The 24249-nt window shown below is 40.7% G+C and overlaps 1 pseudogene; it reads right to left on the bottom strand.

The window, feature by feature from the left end:
* Positions 1 to 1985: 1985 nt before the first annotated feature.
* LOC116089499 overlaps positions 1986 to 24249 on the bottom strand; it is a 96580-nt pseudogene continuing 74316 nt past the window's right edge.

Genomic DNA, 24249 nt, shown 5'->3' with positions numbered 1-24249 from the left:
AACCCCCCCCCGTCAGATCTATAGTCTGAACATAATTTTTGCCACTCTCCAGGCTACCTCTTCACTTGAATGGTGTCATCCTTTGCTTCACAGAAGCTTTTAAACTTCATGAGTTCCCATTTACTAATTTCTAGTCTTAATGCTTGCATTATCAGAGTCTTGTTCAAAAAGTTATATGCAAGTGAGTTTGGGCATATTCCTTATTTTCTCTCCTGTATTCAAGATTTCAGGTCTTATGTTGAGGTCTTTTCCCCCCCATTGGAGTTGAAGTTTGTGCCAGGTGAGAGATATGGATCTAGTTTTGTTCTTCTACATGCAGCTATTCAGTTTGACCAAAACCCATTGTTGAAGATGCCATCGTTTCCATAATGTGTATTATTAGTCCCTTTGCCAAAAATCAGCTAGGGGTGTGGGTTTATATATAGTCCAATTCTATTGCATTGGTCAGTGTGCCTGTTTTTCTTATTCCAGTGCCCATGCTGTTTTTATTACTATAGTTCTGAGTTATAACTTAAAATCAGGGATAGTGATATCTCGATCTGTCCTTTTATTGTTTGGGATTACTTTTCTGTATCCTGGATATCTGTATTTCTGCATGAATCTCAAGATTTTTTTCAACACAAGTGAGGAAGTGTGTTAGGATTTTAATGAGAAATGCATTGAATATGTAACCTGCTTTGGCCGGCTTGTCCTTTTTTACAATGTTAATACTGCTAATCCATGATCAAGATTAAAGTCTTTCTGCCTTTTAGTGCCTTCTCAGATTTCCTTCCTTTGTGCATAACTTTCACTTCCTTGGTAAGTTTTACTCTAAGATATTTTATTTGGCGGGGGTGGGGGTTGTGGATGGAATTGGTTCACTGATTTCCTTCTCAGTATTCTTGTCCTTTGTATATAAGGAGACAGCTACTACTTATGTCAATTTTGTATCCTGCTACTCTGCTCAAATTGTTTTTCTGTGTTGGCAATTTTTGGCAGAGTGTTCAGGGCTTACATATAGAATCATGCCACCAAGTGAGGAGACTTTGACTTTTCTCTTGGTTTCATGCATAAATTGACAGCAGCTAAAACAACATACACAAGACCTACCCATGCAGGCTCAAGCCTAACAAAATTCCAGCTTGGGGAGTGGAGGGGCGTCACAGAGTTCCATCTACAGCTAAGGAACAGTTGATAGTTGATAGTCCCATAGGTATTTGGGGTTTACCAGTGTGAGGAAAACCACCTAAATATAAATCCATCTGTTATCTGTCTAGATCTGTACCAAGCCCCTAACTCCTGAGACAAACTTTTGAATCTTTCTAACAGTGAGCACGCTCTTCTATGTGAGATATTTCCCAACAACTTTTCTCCCCTCCCCCACGATGACTAGGTTCACATCCATCTGACTTGCTTAATGTGACACCCACCACTATAAATCACTGCTAACTTCAAGATAGTGTATTTATCTGTACCAAATGGAGATCTCTGCTGCTTACATCCATTCTTTCCATGTACTGCCTCAACTCAGAGCCCCGGGGTTTATATATTTTCCTTTAACAAAACTGTCACTTGCATAGCTTCAACCATCTTGGTATGAGAACCCCCATTAGTGAAGAAAAGCCATGTAGGAAGCAAAGAATGTTGCCTGGATTTGGAAACTGATTAAGGGACACATTGGTTCATCTCTGCCTACAGTGTGTGGAATGAAGGAAGTTACTAAAGCAGTGGCTCTCAACCTGTGGGTCACGACCCCTTTGGGGAGGGTCACATATCAGGTATCCTGTATATCAGATATTTGCATTATGATTTATAACAGTAGTAAAATTACATTTATAAAGCATCAGTGAAATAGTTTTATGGATGAATTTTATTTTATTTTATTTTTAGCTGAATCTGAAGAGTTTATTGCCTTCTCTGCTTCATGGAAAATATACCATGTTTCTTCAGCACATTAGTGAAGCACATTGAGCACAGCTGAGTGTGGCAAATTTCTACTCTCAGTCCACTTCTCAGGACCAAATCATCAACTGCTCCATGGTAGTTAAATACTTCTTGCAGTCCTTGGACACCATGCTTACTGTTCACTAATTTTCTCCTTTCAGTGCAGGCAGCAATTCACCGTTGTCTTTCAGTTCCTTGACAATATCCAGTCCTCCAACAAGATCCCCTCTCACATACAGCTGAGGGTAAGTTGGCCAATTTGAGAACGTCTTTAATCCCTGATGCACTTCTTCATCCTCCAGCATATCAAGTTTCATATTCAACCCCAGCACCACTCAGCATTTCCAGAATTTGCTTGCTGAATCCACATCTTGCTTCCTGTTTGCTTCCTCTCATAAAGAGCATCACAGAAGTTTTACCAGTCAGCACTTTGAGCTTTTCCTCTAACTTGGGTGCTTTGGGACAAATTGTATCTAGCTCTTCTGATGCTTCCAGCTCCTTAATTATGTCAAGTCCTCCTATTAGCTCTCCAGAAACATAAAGCTGAGGATAGGTGGGCCAATTAGAGTTTGGAGTCCCTGTCAAACTTCTTCATCTGAGAAGATATCAAAACTGCTGAACTGAATACTGTGTTTGTGAAGGATTTCCACCATCTGCTTGCTGAAACCACTGAGGAACTGCATTGAAGAGTCACAGCATTAGGAAGGTTATGAACTACTGTATTAAAACTTTCTCAGAGAAATTTCTATGAATTGAGTTGATGATGGAGAGTGAAAAACTAATCAGAGAAAAATAAAACCAAGAGGTTAGCAGCTAGGGGTCACGGAAAGATACAAGGAGAAAATCTAATCCATCAACTCACTGAGCATTTACAAGGCAGAGGAGCTGCTCTATGAAGTAAGGTTTTGTAGACATCCAGAAGGGTGTTTTTATTGATTCATGTTATGGTTATCAATGAATCTTTTTAAATAATTTGTTATGTTTTTATACAATGTGTTTTGCTCATGTTTATTCCTATTTTAACGTCTTCTAGATCTGCTTCTACTATCTACTGAATAAAGGACATTAAGACACATAAGCTGACAATGCTCCCCATGAAGCCATAGATTAACAAAACCCTTCCAATCTCCTTTCCAATGGCTGATCAGGGTATTTAAGACTCCCAGAATAGTATAGACTAGCAATATGGATCTTGGTTGTCTTTGGGGGGTGAGGATCAGCGCCCGTTATGATGACACTGCATACTTATGACATAAGAGTCAGATGACTTGAGCTGGATCTGACCTGAAAGCCTTTTTCCTTTGGTTTAGCCTCTATAGTAGCAGAAAATATTATGCAAGCTGCCGAGGTGGGGAAGTAATTAAACATTTCTATGCAGCTGTAACATTTATGAATGACAACAATGGCCAGAATGACAAGATAGCCACAAAAGAGGAATAAGTGGAACTCGCATGGGGAGTCACAAAGGAATTGAAGTGAGCTAGAAATGGCTGAAAAGAACAGCGGGCATGAGCTAGGGATACTGTGGATCTGCATCACAAGGCTGAGTCTCAAGGGGATGGAAGTGGACTTGGAGAAGGGGCTTGGTATGGCAAGCAGCTGAATGAATATCTGGAGAGACCATAATGGAGGAAGGATAGGGATATCTGAGTTCCAGTCAAGTGTGGTGGCTGTGGGCCCTGCTAGAGAGAGGTTACGTAGTTCAGTGGGGAGTCACGAAGAATCTATTTTTGTTTGAAAAACTGTTCACAAGCCATCATCAGGGAAATGCAAATTAAAATTACTTTGATAGTTTATCTTAGCCAAGTCGAAATAGCTAAGATTAAGACAAATGCTGGCATGGATGTGGGAATACAGGAAACCCACAAGCAGTGTTGGTAGGTGTGCAAATTATCTATGGATACTTTCAGCCAATCAATAAAATCTATCCCTAAATTGAGTGGCAGCAATAGTCTATGCTTTGAACTCAAATGGAATGTCAGAAGAATAAGATAAACACAGTCTGGTGAGTTTAAGCAGAATCTATAAATATTTTTTAAAAGAAGATGAGTAAGAAAGAATGAATACTTATTTTCTTTTGCAGAATCCTACAATGATGCCTATAGGTATATAATAATGAAAAAGCATCCCCGAGTGAAATTTGATCTGTAATATCCAGGGGCTCCTGTTTACAATTCTTTATTCTCTTTATTTTAATTTTCCTTTGAGTGTGATTGTGTGTAGATTTTCTGATGACAGCTGCTCTATTCTATTTCTCTAGAGACCTACAGGAAAAAGAAATTGTTGGGTAGCTGAGAGAGAAGACTGCTCTAAAGAAGCAGACAGTAGGAGAAAATTTGGATAGTTAACTGAAGGCTTGCAGCATAATCCTTCTTTGTCAAGCTTGTATTCTGAGCTTTTTACACAATGTTAAAAGTTGGGCCAGGGCAAGCTTATTACTTATGACAGTACACGTGGGCCTCATCCATCTCTTCAGAGAGCTTGAATACACTATCTTTTCTGCAGAGAGCTTTTTTTTCTTTTAAAGGAAATCTTGAGTATTTGCCTAATGAGTCATTAAATGCTTTGCTGCATTACAACCCATTGTTGCTGTGGGTCAGGGAGGGTGCTTGCCCTTTTGAGGAAGAGCAGAAACATACTGGTTTGTCCTCCAGCAGCTGGATGGTCTGTAGAGAGTCTCTCCAGGCAACTGCAGAGGAGTGCACCTCCCACCTGCTCCATTCCAGGCAAGTGTGGAGATCACAGGAGGCTCCCAGTTGAGTCTACGCTTGATACTCATTCCTGAAGAAGGACTTTGCCAGATGTTACGTTTTCCTGTTTAGTTGCCCTTTTATTTAAGTGGCAATCAGCAAACCTAAAGATGAAAGCTAAAAGCCATTTTCATGTCTAATATTGAATGTCTGCATTATTTAAAATGGATATCAATTTAAATTATTTAAAGAAGGTAGCACTTTGATCGTAAGTGCTCATTTTAAAAGACCAAGGACAGCAGAATTCAGGCTCTCTGAGCTCCAATTAAAGACGATAGCTTATATTAGCATGTACAGTTTGTTCCCCATACTGTAGTGAAAGTGCCTCCTATATTCTTTTTTTTCTTGGAGTTGAGAAAATTTCTTCCTGGTAAACAAATGGTCAGCTTCTCTTTCACCATATGGTTTTCTGTAACCAAATATTCACAAACCAGGTAGCTTGTGAACAACAGAAACATATTATGGAAGCTGGAAAGTCTAAGGCTGAGGTCCTGGATGATTGGTAAAATCTCAGCTCACTTCCTGGCTTAGAATCTCACAAGTTTTCACACTTTCTACAAGTGAACGGGGCGGTGTCGATTGCTCGTGTCATTCTAATTATTTTTACCTGTCAAACTGCACAGCCTAGCGTCATCTCAGAAGGAACTCAATAGAGGGACTGCTCAGATTTTATGGGCCTCTGGGCATGTCTATGAAGAACTGTCTTGATTGCTAAGTGACATAAGAAGGCCCAGCCCACTGAGGGTAATGCTTGCCCCAGCTGCCTAGACCTTAGATTTTTAACTCACACTATTGCATGAATGGCCCCGAGAGAGTCTTTGCTTCCCTCTGGTATGTCACAAGCCACTCCTCCATCATCTTCATTGCTCTCAGGATTCTCTTCCAAGGTCCCATAACAACTTATAAGCTCTGTACATGCAATGGATTTCCTAACCTAAAATTCCAAATACTTTCTACAATTTTGCATAAATAAAGATAAAAGAAAAAAATATGATCAGGTCTGTCATGGTACTACCCATCAAACTTGGTATTCCATGATGATTTCAGAACCAGTATCAGCTGGATGCCTCTGTCATATTTCCAAGTCTGGCTGTCATCATCAGATAGATAGGTGTAGCCTTGACCACTCTAGACCACAGTTCCGTGTGCTGAAGAAATTATTCCCCAAGAATTTCAATCCAGTGCAAGTCCCGGGACTGAAGGGGTCACTGAGAAAAGCTGAAGTTGGCATCATGAATTAGGGTTTGAGTCCCTGAGGAGAGTTCAGGAAAGGCCACTGGTAAGGGGCAGCCCCAGAGACAGCGGAGATCACATCCTATTGGAGATATTAGTACCATGGAATGACCATTAAGGATAGTAGACAGTATGGAGTTGAACCTTCCTGAGCCATGAGACTAACCATGAATTTTGTGGATGGCAGAGTCAGAGAAAGGGAGTTTTCTATGGTATCATCTGGAGACCAGGAAAGCATGAATGAATTCCAGACATCAAACACTGAACATTTTACACTGCTGAATTTTGGTCTTATTTTGATTTGGTTATGACTTTCTTTTTAACTTATACTAACCTACAGTTATGAAACTTTGGATTTTTTAGAGTAACTTTCAACTTTTAAAGAGACATTGGGAAAGGACTGAATTTTTAGGCCATAAACCTTTTAAAGTAATTTATGTTTTATATTGAAAACTAATGAGAATATAAAATATTAGAGTGAACAAAAAAAGAAAAGAAAAGATTATAATTGAATAGTGATGACTTGTGTGTCAGGTTGACAGGGGTCAATTGTCCCAGTTGGATTCGTGTGTTTGGTTTTGGTCAACTTGGTACATGTTAGAGTTACCTGGAAAGGGGGAATCTCAGTTAAGAAAATGCCATCCTCAGGTGGCCTGGAGGCAAGTACAAGGAGCATCACTTTTTGAAATTATTGATGTGGAAGGGCCCAATGCACTGTAGGAGAAGGTGCACTGGGTGATCTCTGGTTAGGTGATCCTTAGTTATATAAGATATACAACTGAATAACCTAGGAGGAGCAAACCAGTAAGCGGGGGTTCTCCATGGTTTCTGATTCAGTTCCTACCTTATGTTCCTGCCCTGACTTCTCTCCATGGTAGACTATGAGCTGAAATAAACCCTTTCTTTTCTAAGTTTCTCTTGTTCATAGTCTTCATCATAGCAATAGAAATATATCACATGCTTATGGATTGATAGGATTAATACAGTGAAAAATTATCTATCAAAAGAAATCTACAGATTAAATGCAATCCCCATCGAATTTTCAACACAATTCTTCACAAGAATTGAACAAAAAACAATTTGCAGCTTTATATGAAAACGCACACACACATACACAAAACTCCAGGATAACTAAAATAATCTCAAATAACAAAAGAACTGTGGTAGGTTTCGTCATTCCAGATTTCAAGTTATACTATAGAGCTTCAGTAATGAAAACATCATGATACTGGATGAAAAAAAATGACACATTAATCAATGGATGAACCAAGGTGAAGACCCAGGCTTGCGTCCACATACCTATGGACACCTGATTTTACATAAAGAAGCCAAAACATACACTGGGGAGAACACAGCATCTTCAATAAATGATGTTGGTCAAACTGGATGCTTTGTGTAGAAGAATGAAAATAGATCGATATTTATCACATGGCACGAAACTCAACTCTAGATGGATCAAGGACCTCAACATAATACAAAATACCCTGAATCTAATAGAAAAGAAAGCAGATAATCTTGAAATCATTAACACAGAAAAGGCCTTTCTGAACAGAACACCAATAACATAACATCAATGATTAATAACTGGGACTTCATGAAACTGAAAAGCTTCTATATGGCAAAGAATACCACTATTTGGGCAAAGTGGCAGGGTAGACAATAGGAAAAGATCTTTAATGATTACATATCCAATAGAGGGTTAATATCTAAAATATATAAAGAACTCAAATACTGTACATCAAGAAAACAAATAACTTGAGCACCACAGAACTAAACAGAGTTCATAAAAGATGAAACACCAATGACTCAGAAACATTTAAAAGAAATGTTATCATCCTTAGTCTTTAGGAATATGCAAATCAAAATTACTTTGAGATTTCATTTTTCAGCATTTCAGAATTCATTATTCATAATGGATTAAATCAATGAAACAAATTACAACTCATGTTGGCAAGGATATAGGGTAGGGAGAACTCTTATTGCTGGTGGGAGTGTAAATTTGTATAGTCACTATGGAAATTAGTGTGACAGTTGCTCAGAAAGCTGGAAGTAGATCTACCTCAAAATCTGGCTAAACTACTCTTGGATATATGCCACAAAGGCTCTACATACTACTACAGAGACATTGCTCATCCATATTCATTGCTGCCATGTTCCTAATAGCCAGAAGATGAAAGCAGCCTATATGCCTATCAACTAAGGAATGTATCATGAAAACATGGTGAATTAACACAATAGAATATTATTCAGCTGTTTTGAAATAAAAACAAAACCCAAATCGTGAAATTTCCAGGCAAATGGATAGAGCTAGGAAAACTCATCATGAGCGAGATGACCCAGACACAGAAAGACAATGTGATATTTACCTATGCTTGGCCCAGGGAGTGGCACTACTAGGAGGTGTGACCTTGTTGGAGTAGGTGTGTCACTGTGGGCATGGGTTTTAAGATCTTCTTACTAGCTCCCCGGAAGCCAGTATTCTGCTAGCAGCCTTCAGATGAAGATGTAGAACTCTCAGCTCCTCCTGCTTGGGTGCTGGCATGCTCCCACCTTGATGATACTAGACTAAACTGAATATGTAAGCCAGTCCCAATTAAATGTTGTCTTTTATAAGACTTGCCTTGGTCATGGTGTCTGTTTACAGCAGTAAAACCCTATCTAAGACAGACAGGATTATATGTCTTCTCTTATGTGTAGATATTGGTTTTTATATCATTGATACATTGTTATGAAGAGATGGGGAAGGCTGGAATGGAAAGATTAAATGGGGAGGAGGATGAATGAGAGGGGAAAAAGAGAATATAGGGAAGGACGACAAACACTAAAAGCCCTTTGAGGGGTCACATGGAAAGATGGTACTATAGAAGCATACACACACACACACACACACACACACACACACACACACACAGTCTAAATAGAGTTGCTCAGTCAAGGGGAAGACGCTGCCTCAACTAGACATGTTTCACAACAAAGTGAAGTCTCTAGTGCTCAAATAGGTTATGTTTAGTTGAGTGTTAATCAAAGGGGCCCCATGGAAACACTCAGACATCTGAGCTATTGCCAGCACTATTGGGTGTTTTCCATAAATGATAGTTAAGCCCTTTTTCTGAAGACATATCTATCTCATTGAATATGGAGAAGTCAAGCTGGAGCCTAATTAGAAGTTTTCCTCCTAATGACCAGTGTTCATAGAGCTAAAGGGTACTATGCATGCTATCAGAGGAGAAAGGTAACCACAACCTAGCTACAAGCCCTGGCATCTACAACAGTTGCCTACTTGTGTGATGTGCTGGTGTAATCCTGGCATAAATGTTGTGAGAGCAATCATTCATTCATCATTTATTCATTAAATTCAAGGCCCTCTTCATGAGATGGACCTCATACCTGACATTTCTGTGATTGTCATGAGCCTTAGATTGGCTATGCCATGGCAAAATCAAACATTGTTTTGTTAAATGAATGTGTCAATATAAGGATTCCTAATAGCATTTTACTACTCTCATAGGTCAGTGATTCACTCAGCCATCATCAGAGAAGCTTCCTCTTATAGTATAATAGAACAGGCAGAGACCCACAGCTGAGCAATGAGCAGAGACCGGTATTATGGGACATTCAGTTCTAAATTTCTGTCTTCATCAAAACCTTCCAAGTAAACAGTGTCTTCTAGACGCAATAGGACTGATACACATGTGAACCCAAGAGCCCATAGCAACATGCATAGACCCTGAATAGGTTCAAGCTAGGCAGGGCCCAAGAGCCCACAGCAGCGTGCGTAGACCCTGAATAGATTCAAGCCAGGCAGGGTTCCCCACTGGAAGGGGAGAGGACATGGTTTCTTTCCTGTAACTGAGAAGTTATCTGCAATTGATATTTTCATGCGAAGAAAAAAATTATTTTTCTCTGATAGAGTCTCATTGTGTATATTAACTACAATTAAGGGCAGGCCTCAGGCCCAGCAGTAGATGGCCAGCACAAAATAAACTCAATGGTATTTTTTTTTGTCTTACTGTTCTTTTGCTTGTATATTACGGTTTCCAATCTTGTGTTTCTATGGTTTGTGTGTATGTGGTATATTACTTATGTTTCTCTCTTTTTTTAAATTGTATTTTGGGGTATTTTGTTTTATTTTTGTTTGACTGTTTTCTTTGTATTGAGAGAAAGAAATGGGTTTAAGTCGTTTGGATAAAAAGCTGGAAGAATCTGGAAGGAGCTGGGGGAGGGAAGCTTCAATCAGAATATATTGTATGAATTTTTTCCCAATAATAAAGCTAACTGTCACAGGTGGCCTTTAACCTATATTGACATAAACCCTTTCTGTCTTAAGTTTCTTTTTATCAAAGTGTTTTACCATAGCAACAACAACAACAACAAAAACAAAAACCCAACAGAGAACCAGAGTAGGTCCATAATTTCTCACTAGAACACTGTTCCTTCCAAGAGAATATAATCACTTGTGTTGCTATAACAAAATTCCAAATACCATAAAGCTTATAAATAGTAGATGCACATATCCAAGTTCTGGAACAATAGCACATAACCTCCCTGGAGCTGTAATTTAATTATAATTTATTTATAATTATAAATAAATTTAATATTTATTATAAATTATAATTTACCATAAATTATAATTTATCATAAATATGCCCAGTGAAAGATGAGTTTTGTAAGGAGTAGCCTCCAAAATAGCCTTTGAACTATGACAACTAGAGGTTGCTGTAAGTTTCCAGAATGTTCAAAGGCACATCTGACCAAAAGGAGTAAACCCTTGAGTATTATTGTTCTGCGGAAGGACATTAAATCAGGTATAGCTGTAAAAATATACAAGAGCTACGTAAAGGGAACCACAAACCATCACGTTGTAGAGAATATCACATGCACCTTGATAGGAGGACTTGATATTTTCAAGATATCAGTTTGTTCCATCTTTTTTTATAACTGTAACACAACCTCTATCAAACGCTCAGTAAGGTATTTGGAGCATATCTTCAAACCAATTCTAAACTTTCTTTTTTTTTTAATTGGATATTTTCTTTATTTACATTTCAAGGGTTATCCCTTTTCCCGTTTTCCCTCCCTCCCTGAAACACCCCATCACATCCTCCCTCCCCCTGCTTCTATGAAGGTATTCCTCCACCTCCCTGCCCTCAATTCCCCTACACTGGAGCATCTATGGAACCTTCATAGGATCAAAGACCTCTCCTCCCATTGGTGCATGACAAGGCCATCCTCTGCCTAATATGCACCTGGAGCCATGTGGACTCCTTCTTTAATGGCTTAGTCCCTGGGAGTTCTGGGAGTCTGGTTGATTGATATTGTTGTTCTTCCTATGGGGGTTGCAAACCATTTCAACCCCTTCAACTTGTTCAGTCCTTTCTCTAACTCTTCTACTGGAGACCCCATGCTCAGTCCAATGGTTGGCTGTGAACATCCGCCTCTGTATTTGTAAGGCTCTGGCAGAGCCTCTCAGGAGACAGCCATATCAGGCTCCTTTCAACATGCACTTCTTGGCATCCACAATGGTGTCTGCATTTGGTAACTGTATATGGAATGAATCCACAGGTTGGAACAGTCTCTGGGTCACCTTTGCTTCAGTCTCTGCTCTACACTTTATCTCCATATTTGCTCCTGTGAGTATTTTGTTCTCCTTCTAAGAAAGACTGAAGCACCCACACTTTGGTCTTCCTTCTTACTGAGTTTCATGTGTCTGTGAATTGTATCCTGGTTATTTGGAACTTTTGGGCTAATAACCACTTCTCAGTGAGTGCACACCATGTGTGTTCTTTTGCGATTGGGTTACCTCACTCAGGATGATATTTTCTAGTTCTATCCATTTGCCTAAGAATTTCATGAATTCATTGTTTTTAATAGCTGACCAGTACACCATTATGTAAATGTACCACATTTTCTGTATTCATTCCTCTGTTGAAGGACATCTAGCTTCTTTCTGGCTTCTGGCTATTATAAATAAGGCTGCTATGAACATGGTGGAGCATGTGTCCTTATTACATGTTGGAGCATCTTTTGGTATATGCCCAGGAGTGGTATAGTTGGGTCCTCAGGTAGTACTATGTCCAATTTTCTGAGGAACCACCAAACTGATTTTAAACTTTCTTAAAGAATCAAAACACAAATGGAAAGATGAAAGAAGGGGAGGAAGGGGAGGAGGCAGAGTAGCAAAATGGAAGATCTAAACAAGGCTTCAAGTTTACCATGGTTACATAGTCACTATAGTGTGGAGTTGTCAGGAAACAAAGCATCACTGGAGTCGAGCAGAGAGCTCAGAATACCCCAGACACGCCTAAGCAGAAAGACTTTGACAGAGGAGCAGAGGGAGAACAACAGAGAAGAGCAGAGAGCTCAGAATCTACCCAGACATGCCTAAGCAGAGAGCTCAGAATACGCCCAGGCACCCTAAGCAGGAAGACTTTGACAGAGGAGCAGAGGGAACACAACAGAGAAGTGAATCTTTTGACAAATGCTGCTTTGAGAGCTGAAAATGAGGATGTGAAATGGTATGTTTATTCTAGAGAATTTTTTAGCATTTCCTTAAAGGTTAAACAGAGAGTAGCCATCTGATTGAGCAAGTTCACCTCTAGACATATTTCCAAGAGAACTCTAGCCATTTGTCCATGTATAGACCAGTGTAGAAATGAACATTGTGGTGTCAGCTGTAACACATGGAAACAATTCAGATGTCTATCAATTGATGAATGGTTAAGCAAAAAGGAACATAAGGAACACTAGCAGATCTTATAGAAGAAGTGAAATATGGACATTAGCTACAATAAAGATAAAACATAGAAGGAGATAGATGTAAAATTCCTATTGTACAATGACACTTAGGTATTAAATGCCCAGAATTTAGTCAGAGAGTAAATTTCTCAGTTCCAGAGGCTAGGGGAAAGCTCGTGGTAAAAATATTCCTTTTCAGAGTTCTATAGAGGGGATGGGGAAAGTGACTGATAGTGGTCGCAGCTGCCTAGCTGTTAATACATGAAAACTACTAAATTGTTCTTCTGTGTGTGTATGTGTGTGCATGGTATGTATATTCATGTAGGTATGTGTACATGCATGTGCAGGAGAACACATGCTTATGGAGGACAGATGTTGAAACTGGATATCTTTTTGTTGATCACTTACGAACTCTCTCACTGAACCTAGTTCATGATTGAGGTAGGCTGGCTGACCATTGAGCTTCAGGGATCCAGCTATATCTGATGCCTCCCTGGCACTGCGGTTACAGGTATATGCTGCCTCACGCTGGCACTGCGGTTACAGGTATATGCTGCCTCATGCGGGCACTGCGGTTACTGGTATATGCTGCCTCATGCGGGCACTGCGGTTACTGGTATATGCTGCCTCATGTGGGCACTGCGGTTACTGGTATATGCTGCCTCATGCGGGCACTGCGGTTACAGGTATATGCTGCCTCATGCGGGCACTGCGGTTACAGGTATATGCTGCCTCATGCGGGCACTGTGGTTACTGGTATATGCTGCCTCACGCTGGCTTTTATGTGGGTGCTGAGGATTTCACTTAAGGTCTTTATGCTTGCATAGTAGGCTCATGATCAGCTGAGGCTCCTTCTGGGCCCCAACTACACATTCTAAAATTATAAATTTTGTTATATGAAATATATATCAGTAAAATATTATTAAAAAAACAAATAACATGAAAAACAGGGCTAGTTTGATTTTTACAAATCCCAATGGGAAAGTTCAAGAGGATAGGGTATTTTTGGTTCCTTATTTAAACATTCATTTGCTTATTTATGTTTAAAATGCCATGTTCTAGGAAGGGAAACCCTGTTCAGACGGAGCTCTGGGAATGCCTGAATCACTGAACTACTTGTTGATTCAGTGTGTGTAATACATATAATGATTTGTAGTCATTTTAAAAAAGATTTATTTATTTAATGTGAGTACACTGTCACTCTCTTCAGACATACCAGAAGAGGGCATTGGATCCCATTACAGATGGTTGTGAGCCACCATATGGTTGCTGGGAATTGAATTCAGGACCTCTGGAAGAGCAGTCAGTGCTCGGAACTGCTGAGCCACCTCTCCAGCATGATTTTCAGTCAATTTTTATTCCCATCACCCTCTCTAATTTCCCTCTATCTCCTGCTGAAGTCCTTCTTCTTCCCTCAAAGCAAAGAATTTACATGAATGGAATAGACTTCCTGAAGTAGTGAGGCAAATCTTAGAAAGGGCCATCTGCCCCGACTCACTATGTACTCCTAGATCTAGACTAGGTAAACATACCATGACTCACTCTGTATTCCTAGGTCTAGACTTACCATACATGCCCTGATTCACTGTGTATTCCTAGATCTAGATTAAGCAGGCCTTCACTGACTTGCTCCGTATTCCTAGGTCTAGACTAGGCATGCCTGCCCTGACTCACTCTGTACGTCTAGATCTAGACTTTGCTTGCCATTCCCTGCTTACACATAAATTACTCAGTGGATAATGAATGATGACAGGCAATAGTGACTGTCAACTGGATAGGTCCTAGCATCACCACAGAGGTGAGAGAACTCTAAGCAGGGGCATTTGATTATGAGGTAGGGGATGACTACACACTAGAGTCTGAAAGTCATCCCAGGTTGCCACTGTGGGACAAAAGGTCTTTGTCAAGAGATGCTATCTGGGTATCCCAAGAGAGAGCCAGTTCTTCAGATGTCCAGAGAAGTTTCTAACCTCAGAGAACTGTCAGTACTCAGGGACACAGAGAAAACCAGGACAGAGCTGGTAAAGAGGGCACAGAGGCATAATCAAGAAACCTCAGACAGACCAGGGCAGTCATCATACGGAAGTTGGCACAGATTGAACAGAGCCATGATTAAGGAGGAATTTGATGCCATTTGGAAAATGCATAATTTTCATGTCTATTAAGTAGTAAGAAAGCCACTGCCCAACAACCTGATTCCTCCTATGGATTGCAGCAAGGAGTGTGGTAGAGCCGTGAGCCGTGACATGCATCTCCATGGTGACAACCAGGGATGACCTGATTATTCTGGCCAGCATGGTTGTGATGCTTCTCCGCCTCTGGACTCTGTGTGTATCCCCCTCAGGATGGGCATTTCCTCAAATGGGGACAGACTTCATAGGGGAGGAACAAACAGGAAACTCTCGGGCTTCCCTGCTAGCAGCTCCATTAATGGATGTGCCCCGTGCCATACTGTGCACAATGAAGGCTTTTTCTTTTCCAATTAAAATTGATCAGCATGACTAACACTAAAAGGCCCCTGCTTTAAATATTCACAGGATTAGCATTTGTCCTGTGCAAGATGCCACCATAGGACCATGGATATTTATGTTCAAAATGTGGGACATCGCAGCATGACTATGGGGGTTCTCGAGCTACAGCATGGCCCTAGGGGTTCTTGCTCAAAGAAGCTCCAGTAAAAAGCCCAGCCATAGGGCTGATAATGCAGAGTGCTCTGAGAACACGGGGCCCACTTCTGTGTCCTAGAACATCTCTGTTGCTACTTCCAATAGTGGCTCTCATAAGGAAGATCAATTAAACTCAGCCAATCACTGTCAGCCCAAAACAGATTCCTTTTATACTTACTATAATTGTTCAGAGCCAGGGGAGGGGACAATGAAATATATTTGCACACATGAAATTAAAACTCCACTTTATTTTCTATTTTCTAATATGTTGGAAGGCATTTCCTGTCCAGGTGAGGCCACACCTCTGGTTCATCCTTTCTTCCTTGGGTGATGTTGTGAGTCAGGGCCTGAGTTACTATGTTGCCTTTGTCATCATATTTAATTAATTTTCCCTCACAAACAGAATGACAAAAGAAACAAATCACAGAATTACAATGTATTCAAAACCAAACTGGGGATTAGGAAGGAAGTAACAAGCAGTGAAATAAGTGTGTTACTTTGATTCATAATTTATGTGCAAAGGATACATGTTTGGGAGAAGTCCAATTCCACTTGAAGTCAAATATAAAGCAACTATTTTTGTGACATATATTCTATCTAGCATGGTGACTGTAGTCAATTATAGTGACTATATGATCATGTTTCTTATGTATTAGTTTGTTACTCTAAATTGAATATATTATTGTGGTATTGGAGCAATACACTCCCCTGATGATCTCTTTTTTCCCCTAGCTACTGTGTTTTATCATAGTGTCTCAGCAGTAATTTCACAGGCTAAATTTTTATGATTTAAAGAGGCAGTTGTGATGGCCATATCTTGTTTATTGTATAACTATATTTAGAAAGGTAGCTACTGTACGGTGGCTTTTGATCCATGCAGATACACAAGTATTTGGCAGGAGAGGGATTTTCAGAGAACAGATAGAGGCGATGAAGGTACAGATGTTCCCTATGCTTGTTCCACGTACCGTCTACAGAAGCAATCACGAGATCCAAGAACAAACTCTGAAGCCGCAAGTGATGACTGACCGGATCCAAACTGTCTGAGGCTGGATGTGGCTGCGGGCGTGGCCCAAGAACACACAAACTCAAGATGATTCCGATTCACTATTCAAATTCCCAGATCCATATCAGCTGACCTTTCACTAATACCCTCGAAGTGACCTTTCTTACAATCCACATGTGAAGCAACTTATAAAAGCCATTCCATATGTCAAACTTCATCCCATTCAATTTTCTCCTGTTTGAAAATTGACACTAAAGATGTTTTCTCTTTCAGAACATTTTCCTTTGGGAGCCAAAGGCCTGATGATGTATAATCTCTCCTGAAGGTTTTATGGCAAGGTTTCACAAAGCAAACATTTTCCCCCTTTATGTTATATCACCCTGACAAACAAAAATGCTGAGCCATTTAATTACCAAGCCTGTCTGACACATCCAGAAAGTCAAACACTCTGACAGTGTCTAGTTGAAGAGGAAAAAAAATGCATCAAATTCCCAGAGTTCCTTGTCAAGATGATGTTAATAAACTAGTAAATACTCTGTTAGGCCCAAGAGGAGACGCCAGTGTTGGGGGGACACTCCCCGAGGCTCTGTGTCAGCATCTTTCGCCCCTGCTTCCTAGTTTGGTAGTGCTTTGAGCTTTACGCTAAGGCATCAGGAAATAGTAAGTGCAAGACATATGCCCCTGATAACGGTTGGTCTACATTTTACAGAAAGCTTTAAATCTAGAATTTAGGCACATAATTCCCAAGGCAACTGATGGAAGGACTCTGCGTCAGCAACGGATGTCGCAGCGTACCCCTGTGTGACAGACAATGTCCAGGATTCAGATCCTGTCATGTTTCAGAGTTCCAGCACATCACCTGCATGTGTCCATTACATGTTTTTGTTTAATGTCCCTTCCTCTTCCTTCAGAGAACAGTTATCCCTGTAACAAATTGCAACCCATTCTACAGGAAGAGCTTAGCAAAAGTGTGACAGCCACTCGTTAGGTGCTCTTTAATGCTTTAGTTTGGATGCTTGACAGGTTTTCTCATTCTCTCCCCCCACCACCCATCAATCATATGTGAGGAAAGCAAAGCACACAGACAGTAAGGGGGTCACTGTGTGAGCACGTGAGTGTTGGAGAATGGTAAAGCTCCTCTCCCATGTAAATTCTAGTCAAGGTTAGAGGGGTGGGAAAAAGAAAATAAGCTTGTAAAAGGAAAACCAAGGAAGAAATAGGTCAGTGGTAAGAGCACTTGCTGAGTGGCGCCAGGACCTGAGCAGCCATATACAAAAGCCAAGCATGGCTTGTCCATGCCAGGCTTAGCACTGTCCAGGTAGAGGCAGTAGGATCAGGACTCTTGAGCTTTCTGGCTTCCAGCCTAGCTCTAGGCTCAGCAGAAGACTCCATGTTCAGGAAATAGGGTAGAGAGTGATAGAGTAAAACACCTACTATCTTCCTCTGGCCTTCATATATATACACACACGGGCATGAAAATCCACACATATACACATGCACACATACATGTGCATGTGCATACCACTCTCTCTCACACACATATATATCTCACACACATTACCTACACCATCAGACACTCATAAACACATAACACAGATGCACATATACACACATACCACACACGTCACATACATACACACACAAACACATACACACATGCACATATACACACAAACCACACATATACCACATACACAATGACACACACATCACATACACACCACACATATACCACACACACACAGTCTCACACATACACACAATCATACACACACACCATATACACTGCACACACGCAATCATACACACACATATACACACCACACATATACCACACAAATATACACATACATACTAGAGAACCTCAGTTGAGAACATACCTCCAGAAGGTAAGGCAAAACTGTAAGGCATTTTCTTAAGTAGTGTTTGGTGTGGGAAGGACCAGCCCATTGTTGTGGTGCTGCCCCTGGACTGTTGGTCCTGAGTTCTTTAAGAAAGCAGGCCGAGCAATACATGAGGAACAAGCCAGTAAGCAGCACCCCTCCATGGCCTCTGCATCAGCCCCTGCCTCTAGGTTCCTGCCCTGATTTCCTTCAATGATGAGCAGTGATAAGTGTAAGTCAAATAAACTCTCCCCTCCTCCGTAGCTTTTGGTCATGGTGTGTCATCACAGGGATAGCAACCCTGACTAAGACATTTTGATAACACTAAAGTTCTACGAAAGGACCCGTCCAGTGTCAGGAAGTTGGCAAGTGCCTGGTGTACTGTCTGTAAAGATCTACTAAAAACAATATAAGACAACATTTTAGGCTGAGAGAGAGAAATCTTACATAACACGATTGTTGATACATTTATATAATTGCCCAAATAAATTCTGTGACATTTATTTCATCATTTAAAAAATTACATTCTAATAAAAATGTTGTGATGTATTTTGTCAGTTATAATTCTACTGAGAATTTCATACATGAATCCCGTATTTCTTCACAGGATGTTACCGTTACCCTTCGCTGCATCCTGGGACCTGGAAGTAAACCCAGTTGCTGAAGACACACCATACTGTGGACTCAGTATCTGAAGGAATTGACCTGGAAGTCTCCCTACCGAGTACCAACTAGCTCTCATGGTACCCAGATAGCACTATGCAAGCTGCCAAGGAGAAAAACAATCAATTACAGTCCTACCCAGCTATTCCTAAGACCCACAAAGTCCCCAAGGGTGAAATAGTGACATTTATAATTTTCATATAACCAATAATCACCTAATTGGACTTAGCTCACTCAGTAGGTGAGAATTCCTATCTAGTGCTGTAAGCTCAGTCAATTAATGGTAGCTAATTAGGTCATAGACATTAGAGAAAAGCTATTACTGTCACTTTCCTATACCCACATACTTTGAAACCACTTACTAAATATTTATCCTTATATCCACAGGTGAGGCTCACTCTCGCGCACCACCTGCTAGACAAAGCTCATCTTTAGAGCAGTCAGAGACTACGACAGAAATTTATGACTGGTCAAAACTGGGTCCAGATAGAAGGGGAGGTGGAGAGGAATTGGGAGTAGTAGGCGGAGGGGAAATATAGCCAGGATATATTGTATGAGAAAAGAATCTATTTCCAATAAAGGGGAAAATATAATATATAATATATAATATAAAGAGAACACTGACCCTGGAGTGCCCAGCACAAATTGATAAATCTACAATACAACCTCTGAATCTAATACTCAGGGAATATTGCAGATGAAGGGTTGGAAAGATTTTAAGAGCCAGGGGGCCAGGATGTTTGCTGGGGATATGGAAAATGGGGAAACTTCACCCAAGGAATCTCAAACATATAGCCACCTAGACAGAACCCATACCATGATGACAGCAGGTGATGACAGGCCAATATGAATGTGGGAAATTGCAAAAAAAGGGCTACATGTGATTACTGGGTGCCAAGAGAGGGAGAACCAGTCACCTAAAAAAGAAAATCCCATAGTCCCGCTGCCTATAGTTATAATTATAACCTAAGTGGTTAGTATTAATTAAATTATTTTGCCAATTTTACTTTAATTTTTCAAGATAAAAATCCCAATTAAACATTTTATCACCCTCCCCTATAATGTCGATTGTGGTTTCACCTTAGGTGGACTTTTCCAATACCAATTATCCTCAGATAATGAAGTTTTATGTAGATATCACTTTAGAGTGTGATGTTTCCATTAGGCATAGTTTAAAATAGAAGCAACTTCAAGTCTAACATGCTATAGAGTAAAATTAGGTGAGGTTTTTGTTTGTTTTTATGCCCTAGTCAATGGGAAGTTTACATGATGTCGACCGTTGGTAGGTTCAATTGTTCAAACTAAAACAAGATGGTTGCTCCAGCTTTTGATATCATGTATGCAAGTCTTTGAGATGGCAAGAATAACAAGTGGGAAGCATATGAAAGACAAACTGTCCTCAGGCAAGTCCACCAAGGTTTGGTTACTTCTCTGCTACCAGAAATGAAGAATCAATTCATGGGGATCTCTCAAGGCTTTGCTTACTTCTGGTTATGTAGTAGTTTTATTTATAAGAATTAGTTTTGTTTTTAATAACTCTGGGAATGCTCCTGAGATTCTTGGGTTTCCTCTCTCAAAGTTAAATGTGAATCCCTTCATTTGAAAGCCCAGTTCCCTCTGGGGATATAGTTCAGTTGGGAAAGTATTTGCATAGCATGCACAAACTCCTGGGTATGGTGGAGCACATCTGTAATCCTACCAGAGGGAAGGTGAGAACAAGGGGATTCAAAGTTAAAGGTCATTTTTGATGATGTAATGAGTTCAAGGCTAGACTTGGATCCATAAGATCCTGTATGAGAGAGGAAGAAGAAGAGAATGAGAAGAAGAAAAGAAGGAGGAAGAAGAGGAGGGAGAGGAAGAAGAGTTGGAAAAAGAGAAGGAAGAGGAGGAAGGAGAGGAGGAAGAGAAGGTAGAGGAGGAGGAGGAGAGGCCTCAATAGCCCTGATACAGAATATTTATTTCTATATCTTATCTTTCTTTTCTGCCTTAGTGAAATGTGAATTGCAGAGGAAAGAAGGAACTTTGTATGAGATGAGTAAAAGAGACTCAATCAGGTGTGGCAGAGCACATAAAATAAAGCACTTTTTCCTTTCACCACACCATTCAGCCCTGGAACTGAAGACTGTCTCATTCAGTTGAGGAACTTCTGAATTTGCAATTTGGGATGAATGAATGAACAAGGAAAGCCAATGGCAAGCCTGATAGTAGGGACTGTTAATACAGGAAGGAGCATGGCAGCAGCACTTACATTTAGAGAGACAACTTTCACTAGTAAAGAAAGACCCTGGTAATAATGTATCAAGTGGCAGAGACAGAGCTAGAGAATGAACATGGCCATCTGATCCCAGGACACCTGAAGTGTCTGATCTGCTTTAGAAGTCACTCACGTGACTTTTCAAGACCTACTCCTTGGTAGTAGCAATAATTTCATGTAGCAATGTTCATGACTAATTACTCAACCCTATTTAAATTCTGAAACATTTTAGGAAGGTCAGAATTCCATAGGAGCCTCTTTCCCATCAACCAATCATTACACTTTATTTCTGTAGTACATCAGCAAACTGTTATTATATAATAAATTGATATTGATGGCAGAGCTGGCATGTATGCACTAAGTGTAAAAATATACAGGAGTATAGGGCATATAAAAATAGAAGACAGATTAGTATTGCTTTTAAAAATTATTTTATTTATTTACATTCCAACTGTTCCTCCTCCCGAGTCCCCCCTCCCAAAGTTCCTCACTTAATTCCTTCTCCCCCTCGTCTCTGAGAGGGTGCTCCCTCCTCCGGGTCCTCCTCTTTCTCTCAAGTATCTTGAGGATTAGGCGCATCTTCCTGAGGCCAGCCAAGGTAGTCATCTTCTACATATGTGCCAGGGGTCTTGGATTAACTTGTGTATGCTTCCTGGCTGGTGGCTTAGTCTCTGGGAGATCCCTAGGGTCTGAGTTAGTTGAGACTGCTGGTCTTCCTATGGGGTCATCCTCACCTTCAATCCTTCTTCAGTCCTTCCCTTAATTTAGCCATAGGGGTCCCCGACTTCAGTCCAGTGGTTGGGTATTTAAGTATCTGCATCTGTCTCAGTCAGCTGCTGGCCGGGCTGCTCAGAGGACAACCATGGCAGGTTTCTGCCTGTAATCACATCATAGCATCCATAATAGTGTCAGGCCTTGGTGCCCCCACATGAGTTGGATCCCAAGTTGGGCCAGTCATTGGACTGCCTTTCCTTCAGTCTCTTCTCCTTGTGTCCTGGATTTCCTTGATGTTTTGGGTTAGGAGCTTTTTGCTTTTTGCATTTTCTTTGACTGTTGTGTCAATGTTTTGTATGGTGTCTTCTTCCCCTGAGATTCTCTTTTCTATCTCTTGTATTCTGTTGGTGATGCTTGCATCTATGACTCCTGATTTCTTTCCTAGGTGTTGTATCTCCAGGGTTGTCTCTCTTTCTGATTTCTTTACTGTTTCTATTTCCATTTTTAGATTCTGGATGGTTTTGCTCATTTCCTTCACCTGTTTGATTGTGTTTTCCTGTAGTTCTTTAAGGGATTTTTGTGTTTCCCCTTTAAGAGCTTCTAGCTCTTTACCTGTGTTCTCCTGTATTTCTTTGAGGGTGCTCTTTATGTCTGTCTTAAGGTCCTGTATCATCATCATGATAAGTGATTTTATATCTGAATCTTGCATTTCCATTGTGATGGTGTGTCCAGGACTTGCTACGGTGGGAGAACTGGGTTCTGATGATGCCAAGTAACCTTGGTTTGTGTTGTTTATTTTCTTACGCTTGCCTCTCGCCATCTGGTTATCTCTAGTGCTACCTGCCCTTGGTAAATCTGTCTGGAGTCAGTCCTCCCTGTGGTCTTGGTTGTATCCTCAGAGTCAGGCTGTCTCTGTGATCCTGTGATTCTGGGATCCTGTGACCCTGGGCTTGTTAGAGCACCTGAGAGTGCCTGTGTGCCTGATCCCACAGGTCCCAGTTACTCCTGGTGTTGGGACAGATGTTGGGTCCTCCTCACCTCTGATCCTGAGAGTGTCAGAGTGCCTGGGAGTGGAGCTTCCTCTGGGTGTTGTGGGACTGGCTGCAGAGCTTGTGCCCAAGGTCCACTAAGAACACCAGCCCAGAGAGACCGGAAGGAACCCGAGCCACTCTGCTGGTGGAGTTCCTGTGTGCCTGGTTCTGCAGGTCCCAGTTACTCCTGGTGTTGAGACAGATCTGCAGGTCCCAGTTACTCCTGGTGTTGAGACAGATGTTGGGTCCTCCTCACCTCTGATCCTGAGAGTGTTAGAGCGCCTGGGAGTGGAGCTTCCTCTCAGTCTCTTCTCCATTTTTGTCCCTGCAGTTCTTCTAGACAGGAACAATTTTGGGTCAGAAACTTTGACCATGGGTTAACCTCATCCCTCACTTGAGGCCCTGCCTATCTACTGGAGGTGGACTCTACAAGTTCCCTCTCCCTACTGTTGGGCATTTTGGCTAAGGTCATCTCCATTGAGTCCTGAGAGTCTCTCACCTCATGGGTCTCTGGTACTTTCTAGAGGGTCCCCACACCTCCCATCCCCTGAGGCTGTATATTTACATTCATTCCCCTAGCCCTCTGGGCTTCTCTCCGTACACTCACCCCCATACCTGATCCTGTTCCCAGATTAGTATCTTTAAAGGGATAATTTAGACATCTACTTGAAATCTACTTTAATAATCAGATCATCAATTTCCCTTAAGACACCAGTAGCTAAGCCAATTATTAAGTAGCACGGGGCTTAAGGAAAGATGTGCAATATACCAATATGACATGGGGTGTTTCTGAAAGCCAAGAGTAAGATTGCTTAATTTTGGGGTAAGTAAAATTTTTTTAACCTTTCACTTTCCATGTTATAACATGACTCACTGACAGAATCTTTTCATTGTAACAGAGAAGTCAGCGGGGGATGGGGCATGGTTTTCCAGTGTGCAAGTTTCCAAGCCTTCCTCGGGGACTCAAATCCAACCTTCCACTGAACACAGGTCAACACACGGGGTCCTCATTGGGTGGCTCTATGCATTGTAATTTTTTTTAAAACGTCTTACATTATTATTCTTCTTTTTGATTTATCCTTTGAAGATATAAAACTTCAAAAAGCCTATTGTCTTCCTTGTGTAATATTGACCAGTTTATCCAACACTGTGATTAGAGTTTCCACATTCCTTAATGTCTTCTTGAAACAGTTCCAAAATCTAACATTATATTGTCCCGGAATCCCTTCTCTATTCTTCTGGTTATTTTTCTTCTCTATTATGTGACCATAATAGAACTCCCAATTACAACATTTTCCCTTTCTTGACCAACAATGTTATAGGATAGTGATTTGTTTTTTATAGTATTAGAATTACTAACTAACACTTTATATACCACATTAGTAAAAAAA

The sequence above is a fragment of the Mastomys coucha genome, unplaced genomic scaffold (genome assembly GCF_008632895.1).
Source record: "Mastomys coucha isolate ucsf_1 unplaced genomic scaffold, UCSF_Mcou_1 pScaffold14, whole genome shotgun sequence".
Classification (NCBI taxonomy): domain Eukaryota; kingdom Metazoa; phylum Chordata; class Mammalia; order Rodentia; family Muridae; genus Mastomys; species Mastomys coucha.
The sequence above is the reverse complement of the archived record's forward strand: the minus strand, read 5'-3'. Positions and strand labels throughout refer to the sequence as shown.